Raw genomic sequence first — 15,843 nt, forward strand, 5'->3', positions numbered from 1 at the left:
AAAATCCAAGACCCTATTCACTAGTAAATGCGTTCTAATAGCAGTCACCACCTATAGAAAAATGTCTTTATTACAAAAGATGAAAGGAATGAAATCTCAAATAGATGTATACATGTATAAATGTATAAATTTATAAATGTATGTATAAATGTATCACTTACACCCAATGCCGTGCTATGCAAACAAATGATTTTCCCATCTCATTTCCCACATGCTGAAATCAATTGATAAAAACATTTACGCTAATCTATAATAAATATAATCAGCTGATAGAATGAAATATTTGGCATAGCCATTATAGATTTTCATTAACATCTAATAATGTGATCTGGAGTCAAGATTGTCATAATCATCAATCTCATTGTAGACCTCATAAATAAATGCAAGTTAAAGAATCAGAATGAAGGACCTCACAAACAACTACCTTCAACAAGAGGAGAAAGCAGTATTACAAAGGAAATTATAATTTTTTTCTTAAAACAATTTTGCAAATATGAATGTAAGTAAATAATTAGATGAATAAAAAATGTTTTAAGCTGTTTTATTCTGTAACAGACCACCGTGTTTAGTAACACAAAAGTAAAATTTCTTTCTGTTCTGTTTTTAAAAACGTCTTAATTTGCATTGTTGAAATTATTTTACCCATTCAAGAAAGTATATTTTCTCTATCAAAGACCAAAGATTCCCTTCGAAGTTTGAAAGCATTTACAGTGTGTATTATATAAATATTTAGTACATAAATATATAATTCAGTAAATAAAAAACAGCAATTGGATATATTTATACTGGGTATCTAGCACCAACTAAGAAATTACCACAAACTTATTGACTTGATTAAAGTCAAACACATATTTATTATTTCACAATTTTTGTGAGTCAGAAGTATGGGCATAGTTAACTAGGAGTGTGATATCCTTGAGTTCTTTGACTCAGAGACTCTGAGATGCATTCAGGGGCTGGCTGGAAAAAGGGTTCTCTGTAGAGCAGCAATAAAGATGTCAGCTGGGGTTGGGTTCTCATCAGAGGCTTGACTGGGGATGTATCTATTTCTAAGCTCCCTCAAGTGCTGGCAGAATTTATTTCCCTGCAGATATAGAACTGAGGGGCTTTATATCTTATTACTGGCTTGACGCTGCCCTTAGCTGCTAGAGGATGCCATCAGCTCCACCTATTTCTTCAAAGCCAGCAAAGGAGAAAGTCTTTAAAGCAAGTCTTCTAGCAAGACGTAGACATAAAACATATTCATGGAAGTGACATACCATAGCTTTTACCACATAATGTAGCATAATCATAGAATTGATACCCCATCATCTTTGCAATATTTTCTGGTTTCAAAGCAAGTCACAGGTCCTACCCACACACTCAGTAAAAGGGAATTACAAAATAATGTGAATGCCAGAAGTCAGAGGTCATTGGTAGTCACTTTAGGGTCTGGCCATCATAATTTTGTTATATGTACACTTTTTATTATAAAATATATCAATATATTTATTTGAAATATGAATATAATAAACTAATTCACATAATAATTTGATAAGTCAAATTACATGATCAAGTTCAAACTCAGATTATAAGAGGTAAAGAGAATGTTGAAGGGAAAAGTTCAGATATAAATAATGCTTTAAACAAATTAATGTTGCACTATGTAAGTTATATTAATATTATTCATGCATAAGCTAAGTAATGTTTTTAAAATTCAGAATCCTTCTGTATAAAGATTAGATACAAACATTAAAAAGCTTCAGAAGCCTTCTGCATAGCTTAATTTAAAAAATAACTTCAAAGTATTTCTGTGCCTAAGCAAAGAGAGAATTATTCTCTGTCCCCACTAAGCAAACTAAGCAAATAGCTAGATCTTTTTAGAAAACAGATTTAGGCTGAAATATTTATAGGGATTTTGAAAAGGTAAATATTGTCATTACATGTCATATAAATAATGGTTATCATTTACGTGAATGATCCCATTACATTAAAAATGCCACTTTTTAAAACAACAAAATATAAAATAATTCCATATTTCTAAGTGTTTAAAATACGGTATTTCATTCTGTTGATTTAAATACACATACACACTCATGACAGCTCTTACCATGAGATATAATTTTTCTACTCAGAAACAAAAAAAAGACAGGACATTTAATTGCTACAATTTTGAAATATCATGACAGATGATTTTAAAAAGCTGAGCATCTGATAAATTTGCATTTTCGTGATAAATTATGAAAATTATACACGAGATAAAACATACTTGTTTTTGCTTTGGTTTTCTCTAAACAAACCCATAAAAATATCATAATATAAACAAAAATATATTAAGTATCAAAGTATCAATATTCATACCACACTTCTATGACAATTTACCATTTTTAAAAAGCAATAAAAATTCAGACATGAAGGTATGATAAATCCTCAAATAGTATAAGAGGTATAGGTTCTAAAATTATAAGGCTGTTTATGTGTTTCAGAGTCCAATAATGGTAAGTAGAACTAACTAGGTAACTTGAAGAAAACTTGAAAAAATTAGATTTTTATTTTTCAATGCTTAAAAGCACTGGAGGGCCAAAGAGTAAAAGATTGCCAATCAGAATGTAGAGAAGAATGAAATGACTGTTGAATCATTTGGGGTAATCCTTTTTTCCCTGATTATAGATGGAAACAGTATTTAACAGGAATAAGGATTGGAGTCTAGCCCCATCAAGGGTTGGTGAGCTAAGCCGCAAAGAGTAATCTTAGGAGTAAGAGCATAGAAAAGCCATCCAGAGACTACAGCTCTTCTATGAACTGTCCTTATCCCTGAAAATGATTAAAGTACTACTGCTCTCAGGCCCATGGGAGAATTAAATACTCTCTGGAAAAAGGATTCATCCAAGGTCTCAAACTATCAATAAATAGATTTTACAAATATGATATCCAGTACAAAATAAAAAATAACCAAGCTTGGAAATTAATAAGAAAACAAGAACAAGAAACAGCGGAAACAAAAGATGGTGAAAACAGAGCCATGGGAATTCAGATATTATCTAGGAAAAGACATAGGCTTTAAAATGAAGGAAACTGGACTTTGGGTGGTAAACACACGATAGAATATACAGATGTCAAGTGATAACGTACACCTGAAAATTATATGATGGTATGAACCAATGTTACCCCAATAAACTTAATAAAAAAAATAAAACAAAACAAAATAACTATATTATATGGGAGGAGATAACAGACCAGATTAAAAATTTGCCTAAACAATTAGAAACTTTAAGAATTTAATCTGAAAAACTGGACACTACGAAAACAATGAAATGAAAATAAAATAACCCAAATTAAGAACTGAATGGATGAGATTATCAACAAATTAGATGTTGTGGAAAAGAAAAAAATGAACTGAAAAACAGATCAGGAAAGAGAGGAAAATATGTAAAAGATATAAAAGATGCAGTGTTCCAAGAGAAGAGGACAGAGAGAATGGAGAAGCAACATTTGAAGAGCACTAGCAGAACTTTCTGAAACCCCCACTGTGATAAGTGAAGAAATAACAGTAATAACAAAGCACATTATATTAAATAGAATATACAGATGTCAAGTGATAACGTACACCTGAAAATTATATGATGGTATGAACCAATGTTACCCCAATAAACTTAATAAAAAAAATAAAACAAAACAAAATAACTATATTATATGGGAGGAGATAACAGACCAGATTAAAAATTTGCCTAAACAATTAGAAACTTTAAGAATTTAATCTGAAAAACTGGACACTACGAAAACAATGAAATGAAAATAAAATAACCCAAATTAAGAACTGAATGGATGAGATTATCAACAAATTAGATGTTGTGGAAAAGAAAAAAATGAACTGAAAAACAGATCAGGAAAGAGAGGAAAATATGTAAAAGATATAAAAGATGCAGTGTTCCAAGAGAAGAGGACAGAGAGAATGGAGAAGCAACATTTGAAGAGCACTAGCAGAACTTTCTGAAACCCCCACTGTGATAAGTGAAGAAATAACAGTAATAACAAAGCACATTATATTAAAACTGGTAAAATGAAAAGAAAGATAATTAAACCCAAAGATTAAAATAGATGTAAGAAGAAATTAAAAATCTGAATAGTTTATAACTTTTAAAGAAACTGAATATTTTTTTTATTTTAAAGAAATAATTAAAATCTTTCTACAAAAAAAAAAAAAAAAATACCTAGGACCAAGTGGCCACCTTGATGATATTATCTAATAATGTGGAATGGAATACTAACCATATGGAAAAAATTGATATATTAGATTATATAAAAATTAAGAATTTCTCTTCAACAAAGACATGCAAAACTGTGAAAATCCCAACCACAAAGTGGTATTTATCACACTTATCACCAACAAAATGCATGTACCCAAAATGTATAAAACATTATTATAAATGATTGAGAAAAAGAGAATCCAGTAGAAAAAAATTCTCAATTAACTTGAAAGATAACTATTTCTTAAAAGAGAAAACTCAATTATTGATTAAATCTTTAAAAACTAAAGAACTTATTTAGTTCTTAAGAAAAAATGTAAATTCAAGTTATAACATATCAATTGCACATCCAATTCCTTAAAATTAAAATGTCTTATAACACCAAGTATTGTCAAGAGCCTAGAGCATTAAGAAAACTCATATAGCCCTGGAAGTAGTAGAACTTGACATAACAATTTTACAAAAGAGTTAATTCTCTAAAATTGAAAATGTGGATATCCAATACATACCCATTAAAAACGTATGCACTCATGAACCAGGAGACATATATGAGGATACTCATAGGTGCATTAGTTGTAGTGTTAAAAAAATAATAATACAACTAGGATTGTAAAGTAGGAGAACGGGTAATTAAAGTGTGACATAATCATAAAATAAAATACTATACAGCAGCAGTCCCTAATCTTTTTGGCACCTGAGACCAGTGATCCTATGAGACTCAAATGCCTGATGATCTGAAGTGGAGCTGAGGCGGTGATGCTAGCGCTGGGGAGCGGCTACAAACACAAATGAAGCTTGGCTCACAGGCCCATGGCTTACCTCCTGCTGTGTGGCCAGGCTCCTAACAAGGCAAAGACCAGTACCTGTCCACAGCCTGGGAGCTTCTGCTCTACAGCCTGGAAAAAGATCAAATTATACCTACATAGATCCAATAATTTGGATGAATATGAAGTCATTGCTGGTAGAAATGCAAAATGGTAGAGCCACTTTCAAAGACATTTTCGCAGTCTCTTACAAAATTAAACATTTTATTAACATATGATCCAGCAATTATACTCCTTTGTATTGATCTATAGGAAGGAGATGAAAAATTATGTCCATACAAAAATCTGCACATGGATGTTTACAGCAGCGTTATTCATAATTGCCAAGTTTTGGAAGCAACCAAAATGTACTTCAGTAGACGAGCAGATAAATAAACTGTGGTGCATCTAGAAATGGAATACGATTCAAAAGTAAAAGGAAAGGAGCTAGCAATCCATGAAAAGACATGAAGGAAACTTAAATGCATATTACTAAGTGAAAGAAGCCAATCTGAGAAGGCTACATACTGTATGATTTCAACTATATGACATTCCAGAAAAGTAAGAACTATGGAGACAGTGAAAAGATCACTGAAGGAGAGAATAAATAGAAGTACAGAGAATTTTTACGGCAGTGAAACCACTCTCTATGATACTATAATGATAGATACATGTCATTACACATTTGTCAAAACCCACAGACTGTAAAACACCAAGAGTGAACCCTAAGGTAAACGGATGATACAGTTTCATAAACTGTAACAAATGCACCAGTCTGGTGAGGGGTACTGATAATGCAGGAAGCTGTGCATGTGTACAGGTAAGGGGTACATCAGAAATTTCTATACCTTCTATTATTGCTGTAATCCTACGACTGCTCTAAAAAATCAAGTCTATTAGAAAAAAATCCAGGTTTATAAAACAAATCATGAAAGATAAAATATAGAAATTTAATGTCTTTAGAATTAAGAAAAAAAATCCAACAATATTGGATCAAAATAAAATAAAAATTGAAATTACTGATCATTTAGAAAATATTTCACATTAAAAAATACAAACTGAATAGTGATTAATCTTAGAACAGTTATAGCACAACTCTCTAAGGAATAAAGTCAATCTCTACATTGTGTAATTCTCCTCCTAAGGAGAAAATACAGTATTAAGAATTTTTGCTATCAAAGAATATTTATTTTAAATTAATTACTAAATATTTTACATTTGAATTTGGAAATTAAAAGGTAGAATAATATATAGCTCATAAGTATTATACATACATTTTCTGACAAAGTCTCGACAAGAGAAATGATGTATATATTTTTCATTCTGGACATAATGTTTCAATTGTCATTTGCCAATTATTCTCAATAAGGAAATGATGGGTCTACAATAGATAAAGCACTGGTTTTTTAGTTAAAGAAACCTAGGTAGAAGTCCTGTTCCTACACTAATTAGATTGTGCCCATGGGCAAATTAACTTTTGTAGGTTTCAAATTCATTTACAGTAAAAAACAGGGATAAAAAACAACCTACTTTATGGAATTGTTACAAAAATTAAATACAACTGCTCAACCCAGAGACAGGCCATTCGGTAAGGATAATGATAACAAAACTGACAGTACTGAAGAAGAGGAAAAACATTTAAAAAAAGAGAGGATATTATATTTGCAACTACAAATGTCAAAACAAGACAAAAAATTATTTGAGAAAAAGACTGCACTGAATTATTTTCAATCCTCTATCCTTTTTCACTAGAAGAGGACTGAACTCTACCACACAGCCACTGCATTCGGGCATCCAGAAATGAATCAAGCTGACATAATAGTATATAGCAATAGTTCATCTTCTAATACACATGCATTTGAAATGTGTCTATATTTTGATAAAGCATCTACACATATACCGGATGTATTTCTACATTAAAATGCTGAAATTTACTATCATTTACTTCTTCATAGAAGGTTAAGTTGGACATACTATAGAACTATTTATTTTATCCTCTGATATTTCGAGATAACTTTTAATAATAAATATACGACACTGACAAAAAATAAACTGAAAGCTTAAAGCATATTCTCTTTCTTTGGCATGTAACTCTGTTACTTTTTGTGATTACTTTCAACTTATAATTCGTATATCCTACACCTTAATTCTATACTCTGTTCCCTATTCTGCATTTCTTTTATAATAAAAATCGCAATGACTCTACATGTGTTATGAGACCTATTCTGACCATATTGAGTTAAAACCACTTAACTTTGCTATACCAGATGTTAATGTAATAATCAAATTGGAGATCAAGGACTATGCCAATCTCCTAAGAGAAAGCCTTCAATGAGAACAGCTATGATAAAAGAGATGGAAAAGTCAGCAAAGGTTTTAACAGATGAATGGGAATCAAAGAACAATTTAACCCTAAAAACCCCACAGACAGTTCACTAACCTGACCCCAGAAGACACACTTAATGAATAGGTTACTTAAGGTAATTTAAATGAAAAGTACGATAACCAAGGGTGGCAAGCTAGGTGCCAAGGGAACAGTAATGACTCATGAAAGGGTATGCTAATTCCTATAATTAAACAACATTAAAATTTCATTAGTTTCACACAATAAAAGTTCGATTGTAGCTTAAGGCACAGGCCAGTGTAGAGGGGTGGAGTTGGGAGTCCTGCAGTCTTCCAGGACCTGGGCTGTTTCTGAGTCTGCAATCTTTTAGGTCCTCATCTTCCTCCCCACTGTACTGTTGAATGGAGGAAGAGAGGATCCATGGCACAGAAACTTTATGTGTCAGGCCTAGCATGGTGGACATTATTTATACCTATTGGTCAGAAGCCAACTACATGACCTCCAACCTAATTGTAATAGAAACTGGGAAATATAATTGTGTTCAGAAAGTTTCCACAATTGACGACTAAATGAAATTCAATCTAGTGCTGTCCTGAGAGATGATGTGTTGACATAGAAAGACTGATGGCAGAGCTAACACTTAGATACACCAGTACATTCCTAAAAATCCAAGAGTACAGCAAGGGAGTCGTACTCTGAGAGAACTCAAGCATTTAGTTGACATGAGATGATTTTTTTGCTCAGGTTGGACTTCTTACCAGAAAATCACCTTCCTGGAGAGTAGGAGTTGCATATTACCAAATCTGGTTTTATATTTGGCAAGCTTAAACTGAATTAGTAACATGCTTTCTGAACTGGTATTTTGAGATATATGGCTTTTTGGTACTGCCTTATGGCCTTTCACTGAATAAATATTTTCAGAATAAAGCACGCATAGGAGGTCCTCAAGTAAATTATTTCTTAGGTATCAAGACAGCTTGGCTCATTGGCTCAAGTAAACCATTAGACCAGACCTATTTGCAATTGCAACTGGAGTAGGCAAAACGACCTAGAAAAAGCCTAACAATATTTAGTGTTAGTATTTGAAGACTATATATACCAGCTACTTATCCAATTGTTTATGAAGCTGATAATCTATATGCAAATTAGATGCAGTACAGAAAGGCAGGTTGTACAGCAAATTATTCCTCTGTATTCTTTATATATCATTTTAATGTAGATTAAGGCACAAAGATTAGAAAGGTACTGTTTTTCCCCATTCTCAATATGAAGACAAAAAAAAAGACAGGAGTAATTGGGCAAAATAAAAGTTCTAAGATACATTTGTTTATATATGTTTCATAAAGCCCCTGCTATGTGCCAGAAACCAAGAAGAAGACACAAGTTTGATCTTCCTAAAATAAAAAAAGATATTGGCATCATCCTCTGCTTTCCTCCACCACACCCCCACCAAAAAAAAAAAAAAGAAAAAGACTATGTATAATCAAATAGATTAAAATGAGTAATAATCTTAAATATTGCTGACCTAATGGTAAATCTAGGCGAGGGGGGGGGGGGGTGAACTACCCAGGAAGATCCTCCTATGGCAAGATTTCTTAAAGTGCATCAAATACTATTATTTCACGATCACTTCACATGCTTGTAGGAGAGCAAAATTTTGGTCCCCATCCTAGCATGTAAGTCACCATATTCCAGGAGATTCTTCTTCACATTAATTTTGAGAACCAGTATCTTCACCGTAACATACATAGCTATGAAGAAGCTGTGATCAGTAGAGATGAAAAGCATAAGGAAGATAAAAGGAGATTCAATTATGATTTAATTTACTAAACTTAAAAGATCCTGCACAGTAATATGCCATATATCTCAGGTAATTATAACTCCAAATGCTTTTGAGAAATTTTATCTTCAATTTACTATAGATAAAAAGTAAAACACGATTATGGATCAACCCATCCAATATGATTAATGTACCAACATAATATCTAACAATGCCATCAATATATATAATTTTCTGCAGAAGTCAGTAAATTGCTCTAAGATGTTACATGCAACAAATGAAACAACAGAAAGTTTTTTGGCTAGGTACAGGAAAATAATCATTGATTAGGTCAACAGTTCTCAATGAGGATAAATGTGTGAATAACAATTAGTTATCTCCATAATTATGGAGTTCTAACAGAACTTGCTGAAAGGGAGGCCAAGAATAACAGACTTCTTGAATGCATAGAGCAACTGCACAAAACAAAAAACTGATCCAAATCCCACACAACTTTTGAAAAACATGGCAAATGAACAGTTTTTGTTCATAATTATTTGAGCCTAGAACCTAACTCCATTTTACATATAACCACAGAGTAGTTTTACATGCTTATAAAGATATACTGAATTTTCAAGGAGTGTAGCCACCATCTAATTTGAAAATAGACCAGATATAATTTTGTCCAGAATTTAACAAAATGTCTTCATCACTTGAGAAAACCTCATCATGAGTATGCCACACATCTAGAGAATGAGACACATTTTAAGAGACAAAGAACCAAATATTATTAGCCATATATATTCAAGAATAGCACTGACTTTATTAATAAAGTGACTTAAATCATTATATTATTCATGTCCTATGCATTTTTTTAAAAATTGTAGCCCAATGATATAAAATCTATGTGATAAAAATTACATATTAAAATTTATTTGGGGGTTCCCAATTGTTTTTCAACAGGATATTCTGACAATTTTCCCAGAAACCTACAACACAGTTCTACTGGCTCTTGTATTACTATATATTTTTCTAATCTATTCTCTATTTCCTTTCTTCTAATAAACCATATAGCTTCCAAGGTCTTTTTAATTACCAGAAACTTCATATATGCCTTGATATATGGTGAGGTTTCAAGACAGAAAAAATATTTTGTGATATTTCATCATATTCCTGTCCAAATTTTAACCTAAGGAATTACTCTGGCACCACACTTACAAATAAAATCCAACTCATACTTGAGAATATAAAACCTCTTCATTTTCTCCATTTCGACAGTCTGTTATTTGTCTTAGCATGAAGTCTCTAATGTCTGATTTACCACCCTGACTGGGTCCGGGGTGAATGGAAGCAGTTTCAGGGACTTCTTCCAGGCAGCTCTTTCTACCCTGATAACTCTTTAACCACAGGATAGAAAGCCGATATGAGGAGTCTGCCAGCTGCTACATGTATCCATTCCAAGGATGCATTTACGGACAGGGAAAATGAGCACAGAGTGAGTTTGTACACCTGATGTACTCAATTAAACGGATTTGGAACAAAATTTCATTTATTACCTGGTCTCCATAAGTTCCCATTCTGACAAAGTAGCTATGCCTCTTCATCTCTAAATGCTAGTAGCACACCCTAATTGGAGGTAATTAATTATAAAAATTCACAAAGTTCTAGAAGATGCTATTCCATCTCCAGTGAGAACCACTGACCTAATAAATTAATGTTTTTCTTTGTCCAGCCAAAATACTTTGAGCTTCACATTTACTGTGTATAAGACATAAGAACACTTTGTTGACTTTTGGAATAAGATATTTTCTGGTAATGAGTAGATTAGACAAAATCTAATCAAAGGCAGATGCAGAAACATGTTTTTCCACTTTCTTGTTTTTTTCTTCAAATACAGTAAATATTAAGATAAAATTTCTCAATAGTGTCTTCTGAAATAGTAATATAACTCCTTAATATACATAATAACAATACTGAGATTTTTTAGTGAATAAATTAATGTTATTTTAGTGATCAATATCAGTTCAAAGATCTTATCCAAAAGCCCTTCAAAAGTATGTGTGTTGCCTTTTCCAGTCACTAATTATCTATTAAATGGCTTGAGGTCCCTCTAGAGAAAGAGTGGATGAATATTTATTGTGTATACTGATGAGATGTAATGGGTATATTCCTCAAAGAAACCAAACCTCTACTTTAATTGATGAGCTCTAGGAAACAGATTCAGATCAGTACCGTAAAAAGAGTGAAGGGTCACAATTTTCCACTAGGGACAGCTGACATAAACCTTCTGCATAATGGTTCATGATTTTTTTCTGGGGACGTAAGTCCAACCATAATCTATTTGGCTGCCAGTTCAGCTCGCCCCTTAGAACTCACTTGGATATTGCCATAAATATTTGCCAACCAACACTCCTTGTTAGCCATCTGGTCTTGCTGACTATTGAGGTAATAATATCTACATTGAAGAGTTAAATGCCACCACCTGGCCTCTACTATTTTAGAATCTTGACATACCCATTGACACTAGAGAGCCCAGTTGGCTGACAACATTTTCTACTGTCCACTGGCCTACAGAGAATATTTTCTACTGTCCACTGGCCTACTGAGTTTCACAGACTCCAGAGGACCCCTTCCTATTGTACTCCTTACTGTTTTAGTGAAGAAAGTGTTTTGGTAGACCTCTAAGAAAACATGGTTACTTAATGGGCTGTATGGTATTATGCAATACATGCATGCCAATACACCAAACTTTCTGAGTTTTTTTACCTCCATGCTCAAAACTTCCCCAAGACAATTCCAGCATCTCCCCATCTCACTTACTAGAGGCAATAATCATGCCCACACTTCAAAGAGCCATCAGCAACTCCAGGTATACTCACTAGGACAGGAAATCTAAATCACAGGAGTGATGCCACATCAAGTCTCCCTTCTCCAGTCTTATATTTCATGGCCCCTGATCCAATACTCCCAAGGTCCACTTTCACATACGCACTACTGATTCCTGCCTCTGCATATCTGCCAGGCCCTGCAACTTTTTCAGAGAAAAAGCTACCTCTTTCTATTACAAAAAGCCACCTCTTTCTATATCTCTTTCTACCTCTTTCTACCTCTGACTTCCCACTCATGCTAAGCTGTGAGATCTGATAATTCTTAATGATCTAGAGACAATAAGTAGAAGCAAGGGATGCTCTGAAGGAGGACAAACAATTTTTTATGAAACAGAACCTTCAGGTGAAGTCTTTGCATTGTTTCCAAGGAAAGAGAAGCTACTCTACTCTAGCAAATGACAGAGGATCACTTTTTCCAGCCAAGATTGTTCAGGGTTCTAATGTCATACTCATCAGAGTTCCTGTTGTAGGCCTCAAAATCCCACTCCTCCTCACCAGACCCTAACGCTGGCATGGACCAAATGTCACAGCTGAGCCTTCCGTTTCCTTTGCAGCCAGCCAAACTTGATTAAATCCTGGGCATAATTTCCAACATACTCTGCTCTCTGGCTGTAGAAGATGAAGCTCTTTAAATGCTGTCATGAAGGCCTTCTGAATGTTCACAGTATGGCCCGAGTTGATGGAAGTCTCCTTTTTTAAGGTTTTATGGCAGTTAACAAAAGCCAGCCAAGTTCACAATAGCAATTACATCTCTCCATAACTTTCAAGTGCTAAAGTTGCTGCATAAACTAGCACATCTCCTTCAACTTATACTTTATCCTAGCAAACCCAGTTAATTGTTTCAACAATTATTATACTATAGCACGCCAGGACATCGCTCTCCCACTTACTATTAGCAGTGTCGTGCTAATTGCCATCTGATAAGTCATCCAATAATAAAATCCCATGCTGCAAGTCTGTTATCTTGAGCCGCTTCCAGCGGCAACTGCCTTAGTTGGAATTACCTCAGTAGTAGATGCTGAGATAATGACTTGGATGTGGGTACTTGCCAAGGGCAGTTATCTCAGGAAGCAATGTGACAAAGTGTGAAATGTAGGACAAACTCCTACTTCTTTGGTTAAGGATTACCCATAGTGGCATTAACTGTCTTACACTTCCTGGTTGCGCCTGGGCAGAAATGAGTAGCTTCAGAACCAAAAGAGAAACAAAGACTCTCGTGCTTTATGTGGACTACTGAAAAGTATAAGAATTGCTCACTATAGCTTTGGTGAAACCATGAGGGCTAAAGGAGTGGCAAAACGCATCATAAGTATTTGCCACATTTTATCAAAATTCCTTTCACCTATTTTTATCCTAGTCCCCCTGATTTCCCACTAAGAAACATCAGTTTCTATCACAAGGGTTGTTGGAAGGCTGAAAGAAGATAATTAAATACTAATGACCTTTACACTATTACTTTGAAAATGAATTTGATTGTCAGACATTATAGTTTACAGAACGCAAATATATGTTACTTTCGCATTGTAAACTTTAGAAATTTTTCAAAAATAATAGACTGTGGACTGTGTTATTTTCTTTAAAATCCACATGTTGCTCCTCAAAAGCAAGCAACTTCATTGAGAATACTACTTTACTCACTGCAAATTTATATTAGAGTCCATATTTTCTTTAAATTCATTTTTTAGTTACCACTTTCGAGTTCCAACTGTGTTTCCGGCCAGGACCAAAATGAGAACTTTCATTATCCTGGCAAGATGAACAATTTGGTGCCCCTATAAATGAACATTTGATCCTATTAGCAAAGCCCTACCCACTGAGTCTGCCACTCCTCCCCCAGCTCATATCACGAGAAACACATTAAAATTTTTTCCAATTTTTCCATGAGCAACTGATGGGGTTCATGAAAAAAAGAAAAAAATCTCTAAAAAGGGTGTGGACTCCACCATTCCTGTGGCCCCGGGAGCTTCACACTCTACCGACAGTTCACTTGGGCACCAATCGACTGACCGCCTCGGCTAAACCCTTAAGTTTCCCATTGGTTTCACTCCAAGTGAGTCAGCGTTCCTATCTCATCTCTCCCTGAAAATTCTTGTTTCTCTTTAAACTTTTAGCCATTTGGTTACCCCGTAATTCTAACTTGTCCAATAGTTTCAAAACAACTCATGAATTTGCAATTTTCCCAGCTTTTATTTCCTTCACTGTAAAGATGGGAACGATGCTCTTTCTAGCTCTCTACATCCTTGAACAAACACTGGAAATGCTATGACCATGTTCATTTTTATTTATTTGCTTTACTGTTTATTATATTCTCTACCCAAAACAATTGAACCTCCTCTTCAAGTTCCAGCTCAAATACTCTCAGCTCAAACTTTCCTTATCCCTCCAAGATAAATTATTCACTCCTTTTTCAGTACTCCTTCAATACATTCTTCATTCCATTCCATTAAATAAATTTATTGAACACTGACATTGTAGTACAGATGCAATGACTCCCAAAGAATTTCACTCTAGTAAAAGTGCACAGATAATGCAAGGAAAAAATTAACAAATAGAAAAAGAACCAATTTCAGTTTGGGGAGGCTATGAAAACAATACGAGAATACATGATGTCCAATTATATACTTAAAGCCAACCAGAAATTATCCTGGGAAGAGGGAAGGGTTGATAAGCATCTCAAATCACTAATGTAAGAAATCAGTAGATTATATTTTGGCTAGTGTCTCCAATGCTAGTCAGAAAGATACTTTAAGCAATAACCATGTGTTATTTGTCTTCATTAATAACGACAAGGACTCATTTAATCATTGTTTACTAATTTGAATGACTAGCTTTGCTTGCTAACAAGAGTATTTTTTTCAGAGTAAGCACACTATAGGAAATAACTGCTTTACGAACCGTGTCTTTATCTTTCATTGTCCCACACTCAAAAGCTAAATAAATAAAACAAAAAAAGGGATTAATATAATTCTATCTACAAAATACTCTTTACAAATCAGTAGTCAATTTTTCATCTGCTTATAAAAAATCATAAATAAGAACGAGGGCAAAAAGTACTTTCATCATTCAGAACTACGTAATTTATTTTTCAAATATTTCATACATATGCCTAACCTTATAACTCCATATATCTAACCTTATAAGCCCATGAGTCAATGAATTAAAATACTGTTCTTCCTTAGCTGGAGGGAAAAAAGTAAGTTACTGAAGTACTATGTCACATAAGAAATAATAATTATGGATGGCTATATTATTTATGCAGAAGTGCAGCACAAATTAAAAATGCCTGTTCGAAGTCGTGATGAACTCTCAAAACGAAAATAAAACATTTGTTGCTTATGACCAGGATCTGCTATATCATTCATTGGCGGGGCGGGGTGGGGGAGGGGGTTAGGGAGAGAAGAAGAAAGCAAGTATCAGTACTAAATAAAAATGTAGGGCTCTCATTAAAAATTTATTTAAGAATTTCAAAATGATGACAACAGAGTATTAAATCAAGCTCAAAGTCCTAAGCATGAGGTCCTATGCCAATGTGCAGGCCACATACCTGTGAGGTTGGCCTTGCTTGTGACAACCAGTATTTGGTGTTACAAAATACTGAAGGCATCTTTCTATCTTAGAGCACAAGACATTGGTTTCGGTATTGAGAACAGAATGGCTTCCCTTAATAGGAATTTCCCTAAATCTTACATTCTGACTTCATTTTTAAGTTTAGAGACTACAAGGAAGGAATAAAAACTGGTTCTGCTCACCTTCTCTGAACTTGAAAAGCTATGATACCTCAGTGACTAGTCAAAGACATGATTATCTAACTTGAAATGTTTAG

The 15,843-nt window shown here is 33.8% G+C and overlaps 1 protein-coding gene across 1 annotated transcript in view; it reads right to left on the bottom strand.

Moving 5' to 3' along the window:
* ATRNL1 (attractin like 1) overlaps positions 1-15,843 on the bottom strand; it is a 548,298-nt gene that overhangs the window by 379,923 nt on the left and 152,532 nt on the right. The gene's annotated exons all lie outside the window — the stretch shown is intronic.

Source organism: Pteropus alecto, unplaced genomic scaffold (assembly GCF_000325575.1).
Source record: "Pteropus alecto unplaced genomic scaffold, ASM32557v1 scaffold177, whole genome shotgun sequence".
NCBI lineage: Eukaryota > Metazoa > Chordata > Mammalia > Chiroptera > Pteropodidae > Pteropus > Pteropus alecto.